This window comes from Phytophthora infestans, genomic scaffold (assembly GCF_000142945.1).
Source record: "Phytophthora infestans T30-4 supercont1.13 genomic scaffold, whole genome shotgun sequence".
In the NCBI taxonomy this organism is placed as follows: Eukaryota; Oomycota; class Peronosporomycetes; order Peronosporales; family Peronosporaceae; genus Phytophthora; species Phytophthora infestans.
The window spans coordinates 2,276,717-2,299,487 of record NW_003303746.1 but is presented as its reverse complement, the minus strand read 5'-3'; positions in this window follow the sequence as shown (position 1 = coordinate 2,299,487).

The window sequence follows — 22,771 nt, the reverse complement described above, 5'->3', positions numbered from 1 at the left end:
ACTCGTGCATTACGGTAAGAATTGCCTCAATCGATTAACAATTCTTCGATGAACTGACGTGCTTTGTTCGCGTAGGTGTCGACTTTAACATTCTGACCTCATGACTTAGGCTTGCATTTCAGACGATCACGGAAAAATACGCCAGCACTGACCAGTATCCCCCATAGTGTGCATGTACTAGATTCTACAGAAAAATACTCTATACAAGTAGTTTTGATTGGATATACAGTACTGCATCCCCGTTTTCGCGGAGGTGGACCATATAGGATTTGCAAATAAATCAGATTTTAGCTGACAAACAATGGCTCAATTGGTATGAGGATCATTACATCCTGAAGTTTATCAAAGGTCCGAGGGCGCGAAAACGGGGTGCAGTACTGTAATGACCACAAATTTTAAGAAGGAACGCATTTTTACACAGAAAGACTACACCATTTCCCGGCCAAGTATCCAGTTTTACCAGCCATATTGCAAATAAATTGTTCTTGTGTGATCTAATTTAAGGCTGTGTGGGGTCACACCATTTTTAATTTAAGGCTACGGCATTTGGCGATTTGCATGAAAAAGCCACTTTTCGCACGACTTGCATTTCTGCCCATCACATTTTTCAAGCAGGTTGCAAACCTGGTCAAATCCATTCATTTAGCACCCAATCAAAACTCATCAGTAGCACTTTTTTAGCCAATACCACACTAGCAAAGAGACAAATGTGTTGGCTCACTTTTAAAGACTCCACGCAGCTACACCCCCCTCTCCACCATCGAACCATGCCTCGCGCCTTACCCTGGACGGAACTTGCTGTCGGCCTGAGCCAGGAACACATCGATCTACTTCTGGGGTTATTTAGAAGCTACAAAATTGTAAAGAGCGACCATGTTCCATGCACTGTCTGTACCAACGCTGCGCCCCACAACATGAGAAAGCGCCTGTTACGCTGCGAGTGCAACGAGTGTAAGGCTGCAATGCCGTATGCTGGATGCGAGTGGCGCGGAAAGCTGCTGAAGTGCGAGCAAGAAGATCTCCTTGATCTCTTCGAGGTAGGCTCGCACGTAAGTACTCGCCGGTCGCCTCGACCACCCCGCATTACGCGAGCAATGCAGAGTTTTGCCCATGAAATAACGGATCAAGGGCTTAAGCCAGCGCGGATCCGTACCGGATTAATGCGAAAGTTTAAGCTTGGCCCCGATACGTTGCCGCCTCTAAAGGTCGTGCAACGTTTCGTCTACAACTACCTTGCTAAAACCGTTGGTGCCAACGACTATCTCGACGACGTGAGGCGTATGGTTCGCGAAACAGCCTTCACAGGCCAGGAGCAAGATTTCGATGCATTTTCATTTACGTGGAGAACGGAAGAAGAGGGAAGACCGTACGATGGGTCGGGAGCTGATGCAAACCCGTTCTTGGTGGGGGTGTCATCGAAGAAGCTACTGCGCCAGGCAGATCGAGATCCTGCGACGTTCGTCCTGCTCATGGATGCAACGCTCATATTGAACCACGTTGACTACCCTGTGTTTGTCGTAGGCATCACATACTGTTGTCGAAAGTTTCATCTCATGGCAATTTTGTGTCTTCGCAAAGGAAAGAGGCGCTAATGGCCCTTCAGAAGGTCTACTCTCAAGTGACCGGTAAACAACTAGCTGTGCGATTTGCGATGGGCGACGCCGACGACGCTCAATACAATGCCGTCGCTCGTGTACTCGGAGCTGATAGCGAAGTTAAAGTACTCACGTTCTTTTACCATGTAGCTGCAAAAGTGCATGAGAAGACGAGGAAGCTCCACTATTCTCTCTACCCTGTATTGGCTAGAGGTGTTCGTGACCTGCACTTTGCCGCCAGTGAGTTGGAGTATGAAGAAGTCAAGACACGAATGTTGAACGACTGGGCGCTGATTCCGGGTCTTGAGAGCTTCACGGAATATTTCAAGCGCCAATGGTTGACGGGTCGATTATGGAGGTGGCAGGTCTTCCATACTCCTCCAGCATTTGCTGTGACGAATAACCCTGTTGAAACGTTCAATGCGTCCCTCAAACGCGATTACACGCTGCGTGTAAGGATGAAAATGGGCTATCTGCTCCGTCAGCTAATGGCATGCTGCACTCACGAAAGCACCACTTTAAGATCATTTGGTCTGGACCCAGCACCAAGTGTCACCCTTGTTCGGCGCGCCAGTGCAATGAGAAAAGCCGGAATGCTTTTGGAGCCGCAATGTCTCCGCAACTCAATTGCATATTTGCTAAGCAATGCCGATGAAGGTGGAAGCGCTTCAACCCAGGTTGTCCGGGTTATCTCTCGCCAAGTACCACGTGTCTTCGACCCCGAAGCAAAGCGTTCCCGCGAGGCGCTATCAGTCACGGCTCAGCTCGGTGAGCAGACAGCCAGAATGGAGATTGAAGGAATGCCTGACGGTGGCTGGCCTGTAAATACAGTGTCTTGGACGTGTCCGTGTCGTTACTGGCAGAAGTTTGCGGCATGCATCCACACGCTGATGGCAAAGCACGTCTGTGGCGTTCACGCAATGGACAAGCGAGAGAGACTCGTATACCGTGGGCCACACAAACGTCAAGGTGCCTACGGTGGTAGACTTCCTGGGCGCCCTTGTCTCAATCCCCCAGCGCTGCAGATAAAATAAGATACAGCATTGGTTAATACATTTGTTAAGATCAATAAAACCGCATAATTGCTTTCCAGCATACCTTTGATTGATAGAGATGGGTTCCGTGCACAACACAGACGACGCGTTGGGAGGCCACCCCCGCAATAGGAGCGCGAGCACCAGCAACACGGACGACGAGCTCCAGCGGCACACACCAGCAACATACACGATGAGCACCAGCAGCACACGCCGAGTCGACGAGCACCAGGACAACGAGCACCACTAGCAGGACGACGAGCACCAGCAGCACACACGACGAGCACCAGCAGCCGGACGACAACAACAAGCACCACGACGCCAAGCACCAGTAGCGCACAGCGTCAGCGACGAGCAGCACGGACAGCACAGCGAGCACCAACAGCACACAGCGGAGGCAAGAGCAGCAGGACGACGAGCACCACTAGCAGGACGACGAGCACCAGCAACACACACGACGAGTACCAACAGCACACAGCGGAGACGAGAGCAGCAAGACGACGAGCACCAACAGCACGGACAACAAGAACCAGCACCACGGACGACAAGCACCAACAGCACATAGCGTCAGCGACGAGTAGCACGGACAGCGAGCACCAGCATCAGGACAACGAGCACCGGCAGCATACGGCAGAGGCGAGAGCAGAGGACAACGAGCACCAGCACGGACGACCGGGGGAGGGGGAGAGAGATGTGGAGGCGGGTACGAAGAGATTTAGAGAATGCTGGCCCTTCATATCTGTTAGAATTTTCGTTAGCCTATTTGAAAGGACTGCACGATTTGTGGACAACCCGACGTGTTGTATGAAAGCCTGCCCTGCTCTTACCTGGGTGCCCTGAGGATGATTTGGGTGTTGCATGTCTCTTTTGTGAGTGTTTGTAGGATTTCCTCCCATGACGGTACAAAAGCCAGACACATCAGAAAGATCATATACCGGTACTGTTCTTACTTAAAATATGCAAGTACTTTGTCTTGTGGACAAAGGCAGCTCTTTTAATACGCAGCAAAATTTTAAATACTTCTTATTTGTAAGAATACCCTAACCCGGATCCGGCTTAAGTGCGAACGGTAAATGTGAGGGAAAGGAAGCTGCTTCCGACTTACTTGATATTGTATTAGATCTGGGCCTGAAGTAACTTCCGTGTCTTAAAACAACAAAGCATGCAGCTTTCAATTGTATGACGAATCATAGCACACTTTCTAGCATCCAAAAAATGCAAATCCTCAAAAATTTTAAAGCTATTTTTTTTAAAAAAAAATTTTGTTTGCAAAACGAAAGTGAAATAGGACCAAACTCCTAGGTTCTATTTCGCAGTTCGTTAGAGCTGTCGTTGGGGGTGCTGGGCCAAGGAATTCTTGTAACCTTACGACCTTCGCGCCCACGTCGCGTAACATCGTACCAACATTTGGCAGCGCTCAGGCAACATTCGTACCAACATTTGTCATTAAATGGTCGCTCTTCTGCTCTTGCCGCGCTAAAATGAGCGAAAATTGTGACATGTACGACGGATGCATGGCAGTATTCGGACGAGATGGCTTCACCGCCATTCGCGGAGAAAAGCAAAGCAAAGAGATGAGCGAGTAAGAGCGGGCGTGGGCGTGGGCTGGAGTGGACTGCATCTGCAGCAATTGCATTAGCAGCAATGGCATCAGCAGCAATGGCAGCACATTGAACAAGCGCGCCCCCATTCGCGGAGGGGAGCAAAGAGGTGGGCGAGTAAGAGTGGATGCACGGCAGCAATGGCATCAGCAGCAATGGCAGCACATCGAGCAAGTGCGCCCCCATTCGCGGATGGGAGCAAAGAGACCAGCAGCAGTGGCAGCACACTAAACGAGTGCGGTTGAGGCGCGTGAAGCACATTGAACGAGTGCAGTCGCGGTGCGAGCAGCAAACAGAAGGTATTACTAAGAGCGAAGACCCATTCAATGCAAAGCGGTTTCTTATTGCAACGAGATTGATATGGCAGCATGCGCTTTGGCTGATTGCTGCTACGTATCGCGCCCGAAGGCTGCTATGGTATATTCGCTGAGTTAATTGAGACGGTTTTCTTCATCGAGTGCATTTGGTGGTGGCGTCGACCACTCTGCAAGCGTTGGGGTTAGTGGAAGTAGTGTATTGAACGCTGTTCGGCAGGTCACTCGCGAGACCAGAAGATATGTCTGCTGTGGCTTGTTAATGATGTTATTCTTCGATTTCCAGTCAACTACCAGCATAGAGTGCAACGTTTCTCCCTGCACTTTGTAGATGGTGGAGCCGACTGCACACACAAATGGAAACTGCTGGATTTTCACTGCAATATAACGGCGCTCGCCGTTCGGAGCTGGTGGGAGTGCGATCCGGCATTTTGAAAACGGCTCGGTTGTGGGAAACACAGGAAAAACCTCTGAGTCCAGCTCTGGCCGAAAAGAGAGCGCTCGTGGTCGAGGTGGGCGAAGCATGACATAGTTTGGTGGGTGGCTTGGCATATGTATGATTGACCCAGTGGCACCATCTCGCACAGGGCGGAAAGTAGTCGCTAGTGGGAGCTGAATGTACTCAAGCGATCCGGGGGTACCATTGGCGACGCCCTTGGCTGTCCCCACATTTCGGGTGATCTGGATTGGCATTCCGTCAATGACATCGAGGAACGGCGCCTTGCGGCCGAACCGACTGTCCGGCTGTCCAAGTACGTACCCAACGTCGTGGCGACTCAAGTTGCTCAGAGCGCCTTTGAAGTTGGCTACAATGCGCAATGGAAATACGTCTGGCGGAAGCTGGCTGGTTGTTATGGCGATGAATGCGCTGTAAATTGCTGTCAGGTCGACACCAAGCTCCAAATCATCACTGTCATTGATACCAAGTATGAATCGCACTTTGTATTATCGTGCTCGCGCTCGTGCTCGCCCATGATTCCTGCCAAGTCGACACCGAGCTCCAGAACATCGCTGTCATTCATACCAAGTAAGGACCGCCCTTTGTGGTCTCGTGCTCTCCTCTCCCTTTGTTCTCATCACACTTTATTTTTCCGCTTTCTGTCGCTCTCACACATGTATACTTTTAGAAATTTCTGTCCATGTATTACTTTTAGAAATAGATCAGTACTTTTAGAAATAGAACAGCTTCGAACTGCGAACCCCGGACGGAACGGCCGGTACGCTAATACAAGACTAGAAGTACGATGACAAGATCAAAAATAGTATGACAAGATTAAAGGTACGAAACAAGACCAAAAATACTGTGGCAAATCTGATAATACTTGCACTACAGATAAGCATGCTTGGACTTTACAACCCGTTGTTGTTGTCAAGGTAATAGGGGTGGTTTGGCGCTGTATAAACTCAGTACTCTTTAGTTATTTCAGTTCACGCATAAACTGCCGGACAAATGCATCCTTGGATGAATTTCCGAGTCCGTACTTGTTACCTTGATCGTCTGTAATAACAATTCACTTTTCCGGACCTGCTTCGTCTCGGCGCTCATAGCTGCCGTAGTAGTTCGCTACTGCGGCCCGAATCTTCTCAGCGGTTTAATTGGACACAGAGGCGGATGCAGATACGCTCTCAATTAATGCGACAAGAAGCGAAGGCAACTCATGATGTCGAACCGCTGCGGGATCTGGGTACTCATTTGAGATACTGAATTCACAAAACGTCTTGAAGTACGACGCGTAGACATCCCTTGTCACCTTCTTAATCACTTGTGTGGCAGAAGCAATGCTCTTGTAACAAATCTTGGAACGATGTCGCCTGCGACGTCATTAGATTAAGATTTTTGATACTTACCCCACCAAATAGGTTGTGAGTCGGAGTGATCCTTGTCGCAGTAGTTTTAGTCTTGTCATAGTACTTACAGTCTTGTCATATTAGACTTAAGAACTTACAGTCCTGTCATACTAGAGTTGAGGTAAACATAAACTGGGTCGGTCAAGCCTGACTGTTTTTTTTTTACTCATTCTCACTTTCAGAAGATAGACCAAGCGTATTCCTAAAGCGACACTCGCTTGTCATCTGCTCTTCCTGCGCTTTCAACTTGGCCTCGTAAGCTTAGTCCTTCTCGATAAATCCTGACTTGTAGACTGCCTCGAACTCCGTCAGTGTTGAGCAGTTCTTGGCTTTACCAAAGCCATTTATTTGCGCTTGGATAGGTTCTTGTAGCACGGTCTTCTGGTCCCGTACCTATGATACACCTCCTGCCATTGGGCTTACCTTTTCACGGTATCTTGTCTCGAGGCAGTCCCAATCTTTTTGAGGACATATCCGCTCTCCGAAAATCGTGTGCTCATCTGCCGTAGTCATTACCGCCTTGTACGCACCAATTGCCTTGCATGTCTCCTGAATATGTGTCGCGCCAGACCCTGCACGCAGCTCTAACGGTACCCAATGGTGCTTGTCAGGGTGCAATAGCCTGTAGGCCGTCTTGAGCCATAGCTTTTGCAATAAGTCTTTATTCTCCATCTATAGCACGGTACGTCCGTCAGTTTAGAGTATAATAACATCTGCTCAAAAGGCATACCTTCGAAAAAATGAAATCGAACAAGGCCGCGTTACGACTTAGCACCTCTAGTGGATGCTTCCATAGTCTTTTGGCTCGGGTTTAGGAGGAAGAGGTTCTCCCTGCAGCTCGTATAGCTTCTGTCGGAGCACTGGTTTCGATAAATTAAATTGTAAATAGCATTATATTAAAATAACCAACATTCACATTGTGTTAATATATGGTACCTTCAAGTTTCTTGAACAAATTACTAGCGCGGCGACTGCGCTGCTCTCCGACACGCTTGTCGCGGTGCTTATTCCACGACCTCTTCCGGATATCACTCCGAGAGTCGCGCACTTTAATGCCCTTGCATCTCTTCTTGTGCTTGGAGAAGTTCGTGCGAGATGCCTTCTCGAACAACTCGCACTGCTTGATCGCGGCGCTACCGTAACACGCCTTCGGCATGTTTGGGATTGTAATTGTAATTTAAGCCCTAATTGGCTGATAATATATAATATATTTTTTTGATTCTGATTAGCTAAAATAATTTTGCACGAGGTTGTTTTGGTGTTGCGTCAGTGAAAAAAGTTAGTCATTTTGTGATTTGGAGGCTTCACCAGTGGATGCCTACCAAAAATAGAGAAATCACCCGACATAGATGTAGCAGATATGATAGGTCGTATCGTCGAACATGTCGACATATCTTAAAAATCGTCCGCCGCAAATGTATTAACGGTCATACTCTGGTCGGCACTAATGGTCTCGTTTTAGGTTGTCGTGGTTGTTCAAACGTGACAGTTGGTGTGGGACACAGGGATAGCGAAATTTTACCAAAATCCCGCTTGAAGTTCGCATTTCCCTCCCTGACCCTCCCCCACCTGCGCACGCGCGGCCAAGATGTTCGAGGGAGTCGACGGAGTGGTCCTTCTCTTCTGCGAGGCGATCAAGACGCACAAGGAACTTGGGCGCGACGCGACGTCTACCACCTATTTATTCAGGAGCAGTGGCGCATCGCCATGCGCACGCGCGACTATCTCACCGCTCAATGCCTCGACGCGCCGTGTGCATCCAGCTGGATGAAGCTCTACAAGTACGGCTTCGATGTGAACGTTTTGAATGCTACGAGTTTGAACAGGTGAGTCGTTTCGGATAACTGTATTTTGTTCCTAGTCGAACATTACTAATACAACTGTAGACGGGCGTTTGATCATTTGTTGTGCAGGTTTTCCTGCTTTTACGACATCCCGCCGCATTCGACAAGAGGCCGCCCGCCCCAGCTGCGCTACCTGCGTCAAGTGCTGGGGCTCGTTATGTGGGGTTTATGGAGAAGGGCTCCCTTTGTATTATAATCGGGGTACCGCCCAGCACGTTATCTAGGACGCTTCGCAAAGCCGAAGACGCGCTGTCCCGGGCGTTTAATGGCTACGTGCCTGCTCGCATCGCCTGGCCCTCTCCCTCACGCCAGGTAGAGTTTGCAAGATTTGCAAAAATGGTCAACAAACGTGAGCCATTGCTGACCCACACGTTTGGGTTTGTCGATGGAAAAAATATACATGTACGTGTGAAAGGCTTCGTACCGTTTTATATCAGCTAGCTCAAATTACCTTTGAAATGATTGCTATACAGGTTTAACAACCTTCTAATAATGATTTACAAAATGCCATGTACAACGGTTGGCTACACGCTGCGTTCGTGACTAGCACGATATGATTCGCTGCCGACGGCAGCATTATCTGGTCGAAGCATAACTGCCCCGGCTCATGGAACGACTCCAGCACGTCTTTGGCGCTCCACATGAAGCTTACAGACCCCCGGTACTGTCCGGACGCGCGCATGAATGTAGTTTCAGACTCTGTATTCCCGTGCTCTAAGACAATGACGGGGAGGATCCTTATCCCTTTATAGGACGAAGACATCGAGAAGATCGAGCCATCGCTGCGTGCCTCCGCACGCACTCTCCAGAATACCATAACCTCTATCCGTCAAGCAGCCGAGTGGGAATTGGGCAGCGTCGAAAACGTCTACAGTAGACTCAACCTGCCACTGCCCTACGACCCTAATCTACGAGGCATGCGGCTCACCAACCTATTCAAAGTGGCTAACTACAGAGTGCGCACCGTCGACATCTCATAAATTTTGACCACGTTCTCGGGTGCGATGGAGATGTCCCAGGAAGTAGGACCGTGGATGGTGTGAAGACAGTTGAATTAGGTGTGTTGCTTTGATGCTGTTACGTTTGAGTAGAGGCGTCACATTATTAATTTTACAGTGAAAGCTATTTAAATGAACATTTATTGTGCTGTTGCTCGCAACACGGGCTGTATTGAAGATTAAACGCTACTAAATGCACTTCCTCCCTTTAGCTTCGTTACACGACCTTCATTGCTGCTGCTTCCACCACCTTGAAGCAGGTGGGCTCAGGCCTTCTTCGTCAGCGCACTCAGAATGAACATCAGCTCTTGGGTGCGCGCACAAGCGTCTTCCTTGTCATGACGCGCGCGTTCCTCCATCTCCAGCTTTTCTTTGTGAAGGTGCTACTCGGCTTCCGCTTTGTCGGCAAGGTAACGCGCTTCTCGGGCAGTCGGATCGTCACACCGACGCTGTTTTTCATCAGCGCGACGTAGCTCTGCTTTTCGCTCGTTCTCGTCGCGCATTAAAAGCATCATTTTAAGCATGGTGCCGCCGATGTTGCTGGCACTGCTTTCTAGATGGGACATATTAAGCTCTATGTAATAGGCCGTCAGTTTCAAAGTGAGGAGGCCTTTTAAAGCGGGCGCGCCACGCGTCCTCCTCGCCATTAACATCCCTCGGCAATGTGTTTACTTATTAAGTTTCCTTAAGAAGTAGGATGTTTGAACCTTTTCGATTGGCTACATATTTGACCAATTAAGGTGCATTCTAACACTCCCACTAAAAGTTCAAGCACATCCTCCTTTTCACTTCTGTGGTCTCATATGACTCGCCTTATCCTTAATCCAATTGCGACTTGTCCAGCAGAAATACCATACGACCTTTCGTACTTTTGGGCTACTTCTGGTTTTCCTAATAGTGAACACACTCTTTCCTATCCTGTTTTGATCACATATGATCTACTTTATCCTAAATCAAGTTGCGACCTTTTGGAGATATCATGTGACTTTTCGTTGTGGCGACTTTTCACACATCCGGTGATCCAAAATAGGTGGCTCCTAAATGTTGCAACACCTGAAATTTGTGACGTTCCATTACACATACCTATTCCCTTATTTCCAGAATTTGTGACCCAACCAATTTTCCTTTTCCGATTTCCCGATGGTTTCTGCCTCTAAATTGCACCTCTACTTTTTTTGTCTTTGCTGGAGCCAATTTCCTTCAATCCATTCACTCTCAAATTTGCGTTCAGCATTCACGGTTCGACTTAGCGCCTATGGCCGCTATTAAACCCTCCGGGGGGGGCTATGACAGTCAAGCAAAACGTCCAGGCTTCGGTCTGTGATACCACCACTTCCAGAGACTGGGGAGCGCTTCGGCATAAGTTCCAATTAAGCACGGCTGGGGCTTGCCCCTCCCTTCCTAGATGCGGTCAACGGTGGCTCTTACTTGATTTCAGCACGTTATCGTGTTCTGTCGTAGTCTAGTCCATAACCATTGACATGTGAACGTCTGAGAGATAACCAATATCATAACGTTACGTCTTATTGTTTTTTGCTTTAACCGCATAAGTCTTTTCCTTGGTGCACTTCAACTTAAGAGTATCTTTCGCCCTTCAACTTGAGAAGTATCTTTGAACTTCAACTTGCGCCGGGCGCTTGGATATGCCACATGGTGGCTCTTCAACTTCACTGTATCTTGTGATACACGGTGCCAGAAAGTCCAAATACCCCACACCTATTGTGGTAAGGGGAGGCATAGGTTCTTTACCCCCATGAGACTTCTGAGTTTCTCAAATTGAGTTTGAGGCAGTGCCTTTGTGAGGGCATCTGCAATCATATCATTTGTGTTGCAGTATGAAACTACTATTCTTCCCTTATCATGAATCTCTCGAGCATACAGTCCTTTGATATCAATGTGTTTTGTCGATGTATGATTTGCTGGGTCTTTTATAATACTAATTGCCCCCTTATTATCACACCAACACATGATCGGCTGTGTTTGCTTAAATCCCAATTCCTCTAATAGTACCCATAACCATTCGCTTTCTTTAATACCTTCACTCGCGGCTATTAATTCAGCCTGCGCTGTATGGAGGCTAACAGTACTTTGTCTTGAACTTTTCCAAGTAATACACGCGTCTGCCATAATACTCACATACCCAGTTACTGACTTTCGGTTCTCATTAGCATTCGCGAAGCTCGCGTCTGTGTACAGCTCATATATCACTTCCTTACTTTTCCCGTCAAATACGAGTCCGTACGTCGACGTCCCTTTCAGATACTTTAGTACTCTCTGGGCTGCCTTATAATGGCTCTTATTATAGCATGACAGGAATTTACTTAATTCTCTGATAGCATTTGCTATATCTGGGCGTGTACCACGTACAAGGTACATCAGTGAACCCACTAAACCTCTGTAATCGAATGGTTGTGCTGAGATTTCATCTGGACTTAATTTTTCCTCTTTCTCAAGTACTATACTCTTTGCCTGTGGTGTTGGTTCTGAGTTACAGTCAGTCATATCGAACTTTTGTAGTAAGTCCATTATATACTTGTGTTGGGACATACTCAAAATCATATTTGCCCTATCCCTTTTAATCTCCATCTTCAGTAGATAATGGATATCACCTAGGTCCTTCATAGTAAATCTAGAAGCCAGTTGGCTCTTCACCTTTTGCATCAATGTCATACTACTAGATGCTATAGTAATATCATCCACGTAGACGCAGACAAGTACTATATGCGTTACTCCTTTTACCTCCCACTTTTGACGGTACAAACAGTACTCCTTTTTGCACCGACAAAACCCTAGGCTTACCAGGAACTTATTGAGGAGTGCATACCAGATGCGAGGTGCTTGTTTGAGTCCATATAGTGTTTTCTTCTTCAGTTTGCACACACTGGACGCATCCCCATGCCTAAACCCATGAGGTTGTTGCATGTAAATAATCCTCAAGCAGCGATCCGTTTAGGAAGGCCGTTGACACATCCATTTGATGGACATGAAGGTCCTTTATCGTTGCTATTGCCAGTAGTAATCTCAACGACTCATACCGCGCCACCGGTGAGAATATCTCATTATAATCAACACCGTGGGTTTGTGTGTTTCCCCTAACAACCAATCTTGCCTTAAATCTATCAACTGTTCCATCTGGGTTATACTTCACGTCAAATACCCAGTGACAACCTAGTATTTTCCTTCCTTTTGGCAATGGTACTATTTCCCAAGTACTATTTGCAACCAGTGCCTGAAATTCAGCTTGCAGCGCAGTCTCCCACTGCTGAGCGTGTGGTCCCCGTCTCGCTTCTTTTATTGATCGTGGAATCGGTATCACCTTTGTGCTAATTGTGACAGCATTGATTGATACTAAATAGTCCTTTAAACGAGAATTTGGTGTCCTTTTCCTACGACTGCGAGGTATAGGTGGCACAGAAACTCGCTGTTTCTTTACTCCCACTGTTTCAGTATCCGGTGCACACTCTTCCAGCTCAGAATTTGATTTTGGTCGCTTGTTAGACACATCCAGCCCCGTTTCTCGTTTTCTTTTCCCCTTTTCCCCAACTTCTAGGATTATTTCCTCATTCTCCTCAATTTTCCCGGACGGGAACGATCGTAAAATCAGTCCCTCAGTAAATGTTGGCCCAAATTTTACATCTCGAGCGTTAATGTACCTATTTCCTTTAATATCGAGTAGACGATACCCTTTGTAATCTTCAGAAAGCCCGAGAAGTTTGCACTCTAGCGCCCGCTCACTAAGCTTCGGATTGGGTCGTTTAGATTTTGGTACATGGGCGTAGCACGTACTGCCCCATATGTGAAGCTCAATTCCTGTTGGTTTGGTGCCAAACAGTGCTTCGTATGGACTCTTACCCTTAAGCCGGGCTGTTGGTATCCTATTAGTTATTGCTGTCATATATTTTAATGCCTCTGGCCACCATTTAGCAGCCATACCCGATCCTATTAACGCGCATCTAACTTTACCCATTATTGTCTGGTGAGCTCGCTCAGCAGACCCATTTTCCTCTTGAGACTCTACATTTGACTTTTGGAACACGATCCCACTTCTATCGCAGTACCCTTTTAAGAATTCGTTGACAAATTCTGTACCCCCGTCGGTCCTTATCCGTTTTACCTTGTATGGGAATTGTTTCTCCAGCTGCTTAATAAGGGTTTTAACAATAACCCCAACCTCTTTCAGAGACTTCAGAACGAAATACCATTTATAAGCAGTGGCATCATCTACTATTGCTAGAGCATACTTGCGCCCGGTAGTATTATAGAGGCCCTGTGGTCTTATTTTTCCCAATGAGTCCATATGCAGTGTGTGCAAAGGCTCAGATACCTTATCTGTCACCTTATTCCTATAAGACATTCGCCGTGATTTTGCCAGCACACATGTACGACAGAAAAATGATACCAGTTCCATTTTCTTTCTAGATAACTGGGGTGCATCTCTGATTACTCTGCCAGCCAGAATGTTCATCAGTCTGCCTTTACCGACATGACCTAGCCTCAGGTGCCACTCCTTCAACGTCTTTTGTATCTTCGATTGAGAAGTACTATCGACGGATAGTACTCTTGAATTCTTATCCAGTTTCCTACTCGGTAAATAGTATACCTCATCTATTGCAACTGCAGCAAATATGAATCGGTTTTTACTATCTAGGAAAGTACAAATACTGCCCACCTTTTGACTGAATGTGGTGATACCCTTGTGTGGCAAGATAATATGCACTAAGCAAGTGACTACCGCACTTCTTTATCAAAGGCAACATTTTGTATTTGAGATATCACTATAGTACCCTCTGTCTTTAGTGAATACTAAGTCTGTGTGACCCTTGCAGCTTGGATGACGAGTGGCCTCCGTTTCGATATTCGAAGATATGAGTCCGTCCTTTGCCAAGCTGGGTGAACCACCTTCTATCCGAGCTTATAGCGTGTCCAGCTCCTGTATCAACCACCCATAGATCATCAGTCAGGTTCAACTCCCTCAATTTAGAAAGATACTCAGGGTATCTTCTCCGTACCTCATCATCAATCTCCATTGAGTGCATCGGTGCCTCATCTTCGCTTCCTTCACTCGCTGGAACACTCCCCTTGTACTCAAGTTCGTCGGCATCCTCAATTGCCTTGCTCAAATTGAGGTCGAACTTGGCAGCTTGAGCTGGGGTCCTTTCTTCGTCTTGGTTCACCTTCATCCTCTTGGTAGTCGACTTGCCCCCCTTCTTGACCGTCATCGCTCGCTTTGTTTCGGTGACAGGAGCCGCCCGTATGTTTGAGCGAAGCAGCTTGCCTCCAGCCCTTTCCGGGTTGCGGTCAGCCGCCAACACTGGGCAGGCCTTCTTCCAGTGGCCATCTTCAAAGCAGTAATAACACTCGCTTACTGCCACTTCAGAGGATTGTCCTTGGTTCCTTTTCTTCCCCGTAAACTTTCTTGCCGCATTGACAGTCACTGGGCGTCTCTTATCAGTCAGCATCGTGGCTTCCTTCCTCGATCGATCACCGAAAACGCGGCGAAGACTCGTCTCCACGTTCTCAATAGAAAACCACTCTTCAGTCATGATGATTGTGCCTCCCCAAAACTCGCTTGGTAGTAACGCCGACACTTCCATGCACAACCAGGTCTCGGTCACCATGTCCTTGCCAACCAGACCCCTCATCTTCCTGTTTATGTCGTTACGCAGCTTCTTTAACTGGGCGAATAGGACCCCCAGATTGGTCCAGTTCGCTGCGAGAAGACGCTCCCACTGGCGGCGCAGCTCGATTACGCCTCCTGCATCCCCGAGCCCGTACTTTTGCTCGAGCTCCTTCCATATGTCACAGGGATTCATTCTGGACACTTGATCCGGCAGCCCACTCAAGAAAACGTTAGGCAACGCTTGGTTGAATAAGTTCAACAGCTCGGACCGAGCCCTAGTCCAGTGTTGGTGGCGCCAACGCTTGGCCTTCGCCTCCTCTTGAGAAATATTCCCCTCCACCGAAATGATGGGTTTCTCAGGCGTACCCTCAAGGAAGTCCATCATGACAACCGTAGCCTCAGGTTGGTCCTTTTCCAACAACCCTCGCTGGTATTTCTCATCCAGCGTCTCTATGTGCGTTAGCACCTTGTCTCGCCACATGGTGTAGTCCTCCCCATGGAACTTTTCCAGTCCCAGGACCTGGGCACTCCTATTGTGTCCTTTAACCATGGGCCTTAGTCTCCGTACGTATCTGAAATATTAAGCTCTATGTAATAGGCCGTCAGTTTCAAAGTGAGGAGGCCTTTTAAAGCGGGCGCGCCACGCGTCCTCCTCGCCATTAACATCCCTCGGCAATGTGTTTACTTATTAAGTTTCCTTAAGAAGTAGGATGTTTGAACCTTTTCTATTGGCTACATATTTGACCAATTAAGGTGCATTCTAACAGGACATGATCTGCTTGAGCTCAGCAGTCGCTCTCGTAGCCCTCACGCGCTTCACGTAAGTGTAGCTAGCTTCGACCAGATCTTCGTCCTCTTCGAGAGAGCGATGATGGCCCACAGTGTCGCAAAAACCAGCCAAGTCGATGCCTCCGAGTCGGTTGGAAGAAGTAGTGTAGACCTTCTGTTAGGGAGCTTTCTTGCTCTGCAAGCGAGTTCTTGCGTCTTGAGGCTGCACTTGGTTTTGCACTAGCGGCGCTGGTTGCTGCAGGAGAAACTAGAGACACCGCAGCTGTGTGCCTTTGCCCATTTTGTTTTGGTGTGCTCGAGCGCAGCTTGCGCCGCATGGACTTGCGTTACAGGCGGGGGAGGGTGCGGCGTGGCAAATGCCCCCAACCCCTCGCAAATGGCACTAGAGGTGATCAACTCCGAGAAGTCAGTGTGGGCCTCTCTATCGGTGTCCCCGACCGTCGTGTTCGTCTTATCGATTTGGATGGGGTCGTAGGTGGCGTTGGTACCGCCGGTGTCAGCTTCGGAATCGACGGGCAAATTGAAGCTGAGTCTTCCTTCGACCTCGAACGCGAACGAGAGATCATGTTGATAGTCCTCTTCTCGACGCCGGCACCGTCGTCCATGTCAACCACGCTGGCCTTGTCGTCGATCGCTTGGTTTAGCTACCTCGCCAGCTGCACCTGCCGCAGCATATCAGCAACACCGGTAGCTTTGCGTGCAGTGTAGAGCCCAGTTGAACTTTCGACAGAGGCTTTCGTGGTCATGCTCGGCGACACCGCGACCTCTGCTCGAGTTGTATGAGTTTGCAAGTCGCTCCCATTCGTCCTTACCAAGCGGGAGGTAGTGCTCGACGAGCGACAGAAGTCGGCGCACTTCGGACTGCTTGTAGTTAGTGCTTCCACTCAACTTCGCAATCTAATAACATAGAACAAGACGTGCTTGTTAGCTAGATGTGACGGCAGGTTCCACGAGCCGCGCAGCGTACCAGGACGGGGGCACGAGGAGGGTGCTGTGTCGCGCGAAGGTGAGAAATTTAGCAAGGCTTGGAAAACGCAAAACTGAAGTGATTACAGCTTGGATCGAATGAGGGAAAACACGGCTTTGCTTCATTGAAGTTGCTGTCTACAACCGCTACTTCAGACCGAATTGAGACCAAGCGCCGAGACCACGATTAATCCCGCCGCCACCCTAACAGCATCGTCAAGGTACAAGGAGCAGATGCAACTTGGATGCAGTTAGCTGTAACAGCAAACCAGTAGCGTGAAATCAACAGCCTTACCAATTCATCAAATCTTCCACTACAATTCTCTCGACTTCAACGTGTCCTCGACCACGCGAGCCACGCCTACGGGTCCTGTTGATCTTGGATGTCGCGGTGACGGCAATTCTCGTGTCCGCAACGGCAAACGAGCCAAAGGTCCGGTCCGTAGTCTACGGTGATCCCATCCCCCTGGAAAACTGCCTTCGTAGTGGCGATCACGACTGTCATGGAACGGCCATTCCCGACTTCTAGAAAGCGAGCCACCGGCGTGCCTAAGAGGTTGGCGAAGCGCATCCAGCCACCCATCCGCTGTGCGTTGATGGATACGCGGACGGGGTGGGATGGCATCTCTGGTTTTTTCGTCATGAGCAGACGATAGCCCTCGATCCGCGGACGACCCACGTGAAAGACACACACGTGCTCATGCTCGCCCAGGTATTCACCCAAGATCTCACCACACCAACGAACCCCTGAGCCACAACGGCCAATTGTCTGGTAGCAACGTTCCTCGCGAAGGCAACCATGGTAGACTCCACCAAGCCGTTGCCACAATTGCCGCCATACCGGCAGCAGTTTATATTGCAATACAGATGCATGAGTGAGTTACGGCAACGTCCAACTCGGCATGTTTTCTCACAGTCACACCAGCCCAAGATCGGGACCGCAGGAAGACCAGATCAGTAGGGTTGAACTGCGTTCGAAGGTGGGCGACCGAAAACGGCCACCGAGAATGGACAAATCGGCCTTGTTGGCGAGCAATACGTGGTCGATCTCTTGGTTGTGCAACCGGAGACACCGACCCACGTTTTGTGCGCATGACACCCATCGGCGACACCGTCGGTGATGTCGCATTTCTTTCACGATCATGGCGGCGCCGATACGGTCCGGCGGCTGACCCGACGCTTGCTGCGCAAACTATGCCGCTCGCGATGCGACCGTCGGATCGGCGGCGAAAGGAGACTGCGGACGTGGGGTTGGCGGGCGCGAAGTTGGCGGGCCTTCCAACAGGACCGGCGACGACGTTGTCGATCTGCATGGGCTCCTCGCGGGAGGCGGAGTTGCAGGTGTGGGGGGGGGGTTCTTTCGGCGGTGGCGTTGCTGCCGTGGTGTCAGTCGTCGACACCATTGTCGAAGAAGGATTTGACACCTCCTTTGGGACGCAGAAGCCCGTGCAGTGGTCCCCGCAGAGTTGGCACCGTCAGGAAGGAAAGGCCTCACATGCATCACCGTCGCTGGAGCGCCTACTCGCTGCAGGTTTGGAACATGCTCTCGTCGTCGCTGTCCGCGATGCAGCGCGTGCTCCCATGCACAACGAAGAGGACAAGGTCAGCCATGGTCGCTTGGCAAAGAAGGAGTTAGATTAGACTTCACTCGACTATTACTAGCATTTTCTTAAGCTAAGTGATTTGTGTAATCGCGCAACTTAATGTATTGAAGAACGAAGTACAATTATTAACCAAAATGGTTTCCGGATGTATTTATCAAGCAACGTGGTTGTGTAGCTATAACTACTTACCTACGCCATGTCGTCGCCGCGCTCAGCAAGGAAAATGTTTTAAAGCAATGGCGCGAGCGGTAAAGATTGAAGTTAGTTTCGTCATGATATACAATCATGTCTCCTGCAAAAACATGTTTGTTCAGCGACTCTACATATACTTTCCGTTTCGTCTTGCTCACCATGTTGTTCATAGTGCTGTACCTTTCTCATAACGTAGTGTTTTTACGATGTATATTAAGAGCGCGGAGGCAAGAGAAGATGCTTACGTCCACGGCGAGGTCGCTTAACAAGCGGTCCTTCATGACGGACATTGTCATGTCCGCATGCTCGTTAAGGTATTCTTCGAGCTTGGACATGACCTCGACGATGATTTTAACGCACGCTTGTCTCGCGCCGCCTCGAGGCTGTTGCTCAATACTACCCTTCGCAACAATGCGGCGGACAGTAATAACAGACACAGCGTTGATGCAGCCACATCCAGCAAGATTTTGGCCGGTCAGATATGCGTTAAGGGCGCGTTTCTTCGCGCTGGAGCGCTCGTACTGTAGTTATCGGCTTCTCGTGAAATGGATGGTGGTGTTTGCGGTGAGGAGGGCGACTGGGCTTGTTGAGTGGGCTGGGCCATCGTGAAGAACGCGGGCTATGGGAGGTGTTATCTTGGGCTGAAGAATGAGCGCTCCGGTAATGAGACTCTGACCAACTAACGCTTTTTTGTTGGTGAGAAATTTGTCGTAGAACCACTTTGGTCAAAAACCCTTATTTTAGTTTTTTTAAAAACAAAAACTCATTCGACCGCTTTGCTTGGAAAAGCTGAAGTAGGCTGGTAAAAGGTGTAGTTCTGCAACATTGAAAATGTCAATATTACTTATCCTGGTAGTGCTTCAGTATGAAGTACGTACAGTTCCAAAGGCTTTAATTTGCCAATAAATCGTGTGCTATACACAACAAAAATGTAGACAGTTTTAAGTTAGACAACGGTTTGCAATGCAAACCGTTGTCTAACTTAAAACTGTCTACATTTGCATCAGATGATCACAGGTATTAAATTATGATCCAAATATCCAGATTAATTTCGCTAAATCAGTACAAGTGTTGATCGCTTTACAAGGGCATTTATTGAATCAGGGTTTAAGGGGGCATCGATGACAGCTAGTTCAGGGCTGACATTATCCGTAAGATGCAGGCAGCTCCACGGCACTAAATTTTGAACCCCTTCCAACCTTTTGGATTATAAATCCGTCTGTGATAATTACTGTACAATGATTGATGGGGTTAGACAGGGCGTCGGGCCGTTGTATTCGGCCACATTCTTTCACTTTGCATTTTGCTGGCGAAATGGTGACACAGCTGGTAAAATATTGTTGGGGAGACAGGGCAGTGAGCCGCGCGCGTGGATAGCCTGGAGATTACGTTGGTGCTCACCTTGGTGATCTGCGAAAGCTGCCTTGTAGTGGAAGTGGCGGCGAGCTTAACATATTTGGGGTTGACGTTCCTGCAAGATGCAACTGTTTATACCAAGCCGTATGGACTGCTGCAGAATCTGTTGGTGTTAGGCCGTTTGGGTATTCTGCTCGAGAGCACGTTTTTCAGGTAATTGGAGATAAATTTGCTCGTCATTTATTGGAAGGGAGCATCGTGGACGGCCTAAACAGCGATAAATTAACTATTGGCTCTTTAGTAGCTGGACCAAATCAGTACGTTAGAAACATAGGAAATAAACATTCTTCAACCCCATAATTTTTTCATAACTGACAAAGGCGTGTCGAAACGCCCTAAACTAAGCGCAGCAAGCTTAGTTCGTGGGCAAGAAGTATCGGGGTAGAAGTGTATCACTACACCAGTAGGGTAAGTTGTCGTAGTGTAAATCATCGGGCCCATAATTGCAGATTCAAGCCACTTTTTTTCTTTTCACAGCTTGTACCGGCACAGTTGCTCTAACAGCTAGCATTATATTGCTGGTTGGTCTTCCCTCAAATGTTGTATTACTCTACCGAATTGAACATGTACCTCCAAGCGCTACCAGCCCAATCCTCTAGTATCAAATTTGGTTTTAATGTACTCGCAGTTTTCCCCCATCAATAACTTTAAAGCAGTTTTGAGGAGAGACTTCACGAGGTGACCAGACATGCGAGAGACGGCAACGAGATACGTGCAGGAAAATACCCCTTCAGCATTTGGGCCGGTGCCTTCTCCGCTCTGCGAAGAGCACTCGCTAGTATGCTTGGGGGCACCCCGAACAGCAGACAGAGCGTGCTGTTTCCATGATGCCAACGCAGAAACCGAGCACATACCAAAGTACCTGACAGTAGTACATGCGTTTTGGCGGGACCCCTCGGCGAAGGTGATATTTAGTAGAGTGCACAAATTGACTCAGTAGCAGCTGAAACGTGGCTCTACAGCAGGCAGATATTTGCGTTGCGACTTCATACCTATTGAAGGGTACCGGTTTCAGACGGTAAGTACCCATAAACCGGTAACCCAAACCGGTCCAACACGATCCCGCGATGATTAGACGAGTAGGGAGTGCAGAGTGTTGGTGTTGGGATGCACCAAATGATTGGATGACTTAGGTAGTGAGGACAGTGTAAGCTCCGAAAAATCAATTACTTCGGAATCTTCCTTCTTCCCCTCAACTGTCTTCGCTTCGGTCTTCTCCCCTAGTGGTGACTCTTCCGTTCGCTCCGTACAAGCCTAATGCTACCCAAGATCCGCGACCTCTATCAATACCCGACGACAGACAGTTCTACAGCGTTGCCACACTTATACAAGTTCATCCAGGTGGAAACGCCTGGCTTGTCCAGGCACTGAGTCGTAAGATAGCGTCGACTACGCATCGCTGCTTTCCAGGTCTCCTTCACCAACAAAATATACACCTCGCTTCTTGCCTCGATGAGATCATTGTCCTGATTGGCGAGAGCTCAGCCCGGCATAAGCAGAGCGTCCGTATCGTCGTTCTCTCCCATCAAGCAGAGTACGTGGAAGCCTGCCAAATGAAATCTAGAAGCCTCGGGTTCAATGACCAGTGCTCTGCTGAAAGTGACAGATGAGCAGTTCGTTCAGCGACGAGTAGAAGGTTGACAGCATCTTGTACACGTTGGTCTCTGTCGTAGCCTCCGCGTAGACGAGACACACGCTGCGAGTGCTAATTGGCAATTGAGCGGTAAACATTAACTGCATTTGACAACACCACACTAGCTATCTCTCCTTCACGTAGCGATACATCCATGCGCTCCATCTCGCGTCGCCAGCGCTGAAGGTCGTTGATGTAACCCATCACACCCTCGCCTTGCCTCAGGCGACGGATGTACCTGTCCTGCCTCAGATACACTGAGCTGATGCCCTGAGTCCCGTCGTAGGTCCGTAGCAGTGCTGTCCATAGCTGCGCAGGCCGAGCGCTTTCGATGTCGCTCTTGACGCGATCTAACAGGTCGCCATGCAGCGACAACACCATCTCCGTGAGCGCCTTGCGCTCACGAGCTTCATAGCAGCTATTCCACTCTTGGTTGCGGTTGGCGCGAGCCTGGTCGTACTCCTCATGCCCTTGGCCAAGCTACAGCACGTCCTGCAAGTAAGAGATCGTCTGTATCTCCGTCTTCCAGCACCTCCAGTTCTCCACCTTGCCGTCAAACTGCGTCGAGGCGAGCTGATCTGGCTTACCTGCCAGGTGCCCATCGTGTCGCTCTTGGTGGTCTTGCCGTCCGACGATCTTGTGCCCGTTTTGTAGGCGCTGGGGGAGAAACTTCGAGGCTTGAACTGTACGTTCGAGCTGGTGCTATACGGAGTGAGCGAGGCTGAGAGCTCGGCGGTTTGCTATGACGGATCGCCCTCCAGATAGATTTTCAGCAGCTTACTGTGTCTGTGGGCCCATCCGGACCACATTTAATGCACGGACGACGGCGGTCGCAATCGCCTGCACAAGCGTCTCGCCTGCCGAGGCTCGCACCGGTTGCTGCTCTCCTGCAGAGCTTACAGTACGCGCTTCGCTCTTCGAAGCCCGTGCCCGCGTTGAGCGCATAACCAGTGAGGGTGAGTAGTGGCTGTTTCTCGTGTTTACCATACTTAAGTACTCACAGAGGATTGCTGGGCAAAACGCCGAGAAGAAGAGCACGAGATCAAGTTTGGGAATGCTGTGCGGCGACAGCAAGAGCCCTCCAGAGTGTATTTAAGAGTCAGGAGATGATTGGCTGCAGTGCCACTAGCTTGAAAATCCCACGAGCTGCTCTGGAATCCAGCAGCGGGCGATGGATCAGGCGAGCTTCCAGAACCAGCATACATGTACATGTACTTCACACGCTGGTGATAGTCATGAAACGCAAGAAGCTCGATCGAGTACTGACGTCGATGTCCAATATGACTCCGATGCCACAAGGCCGCAAACTTGTGTTTG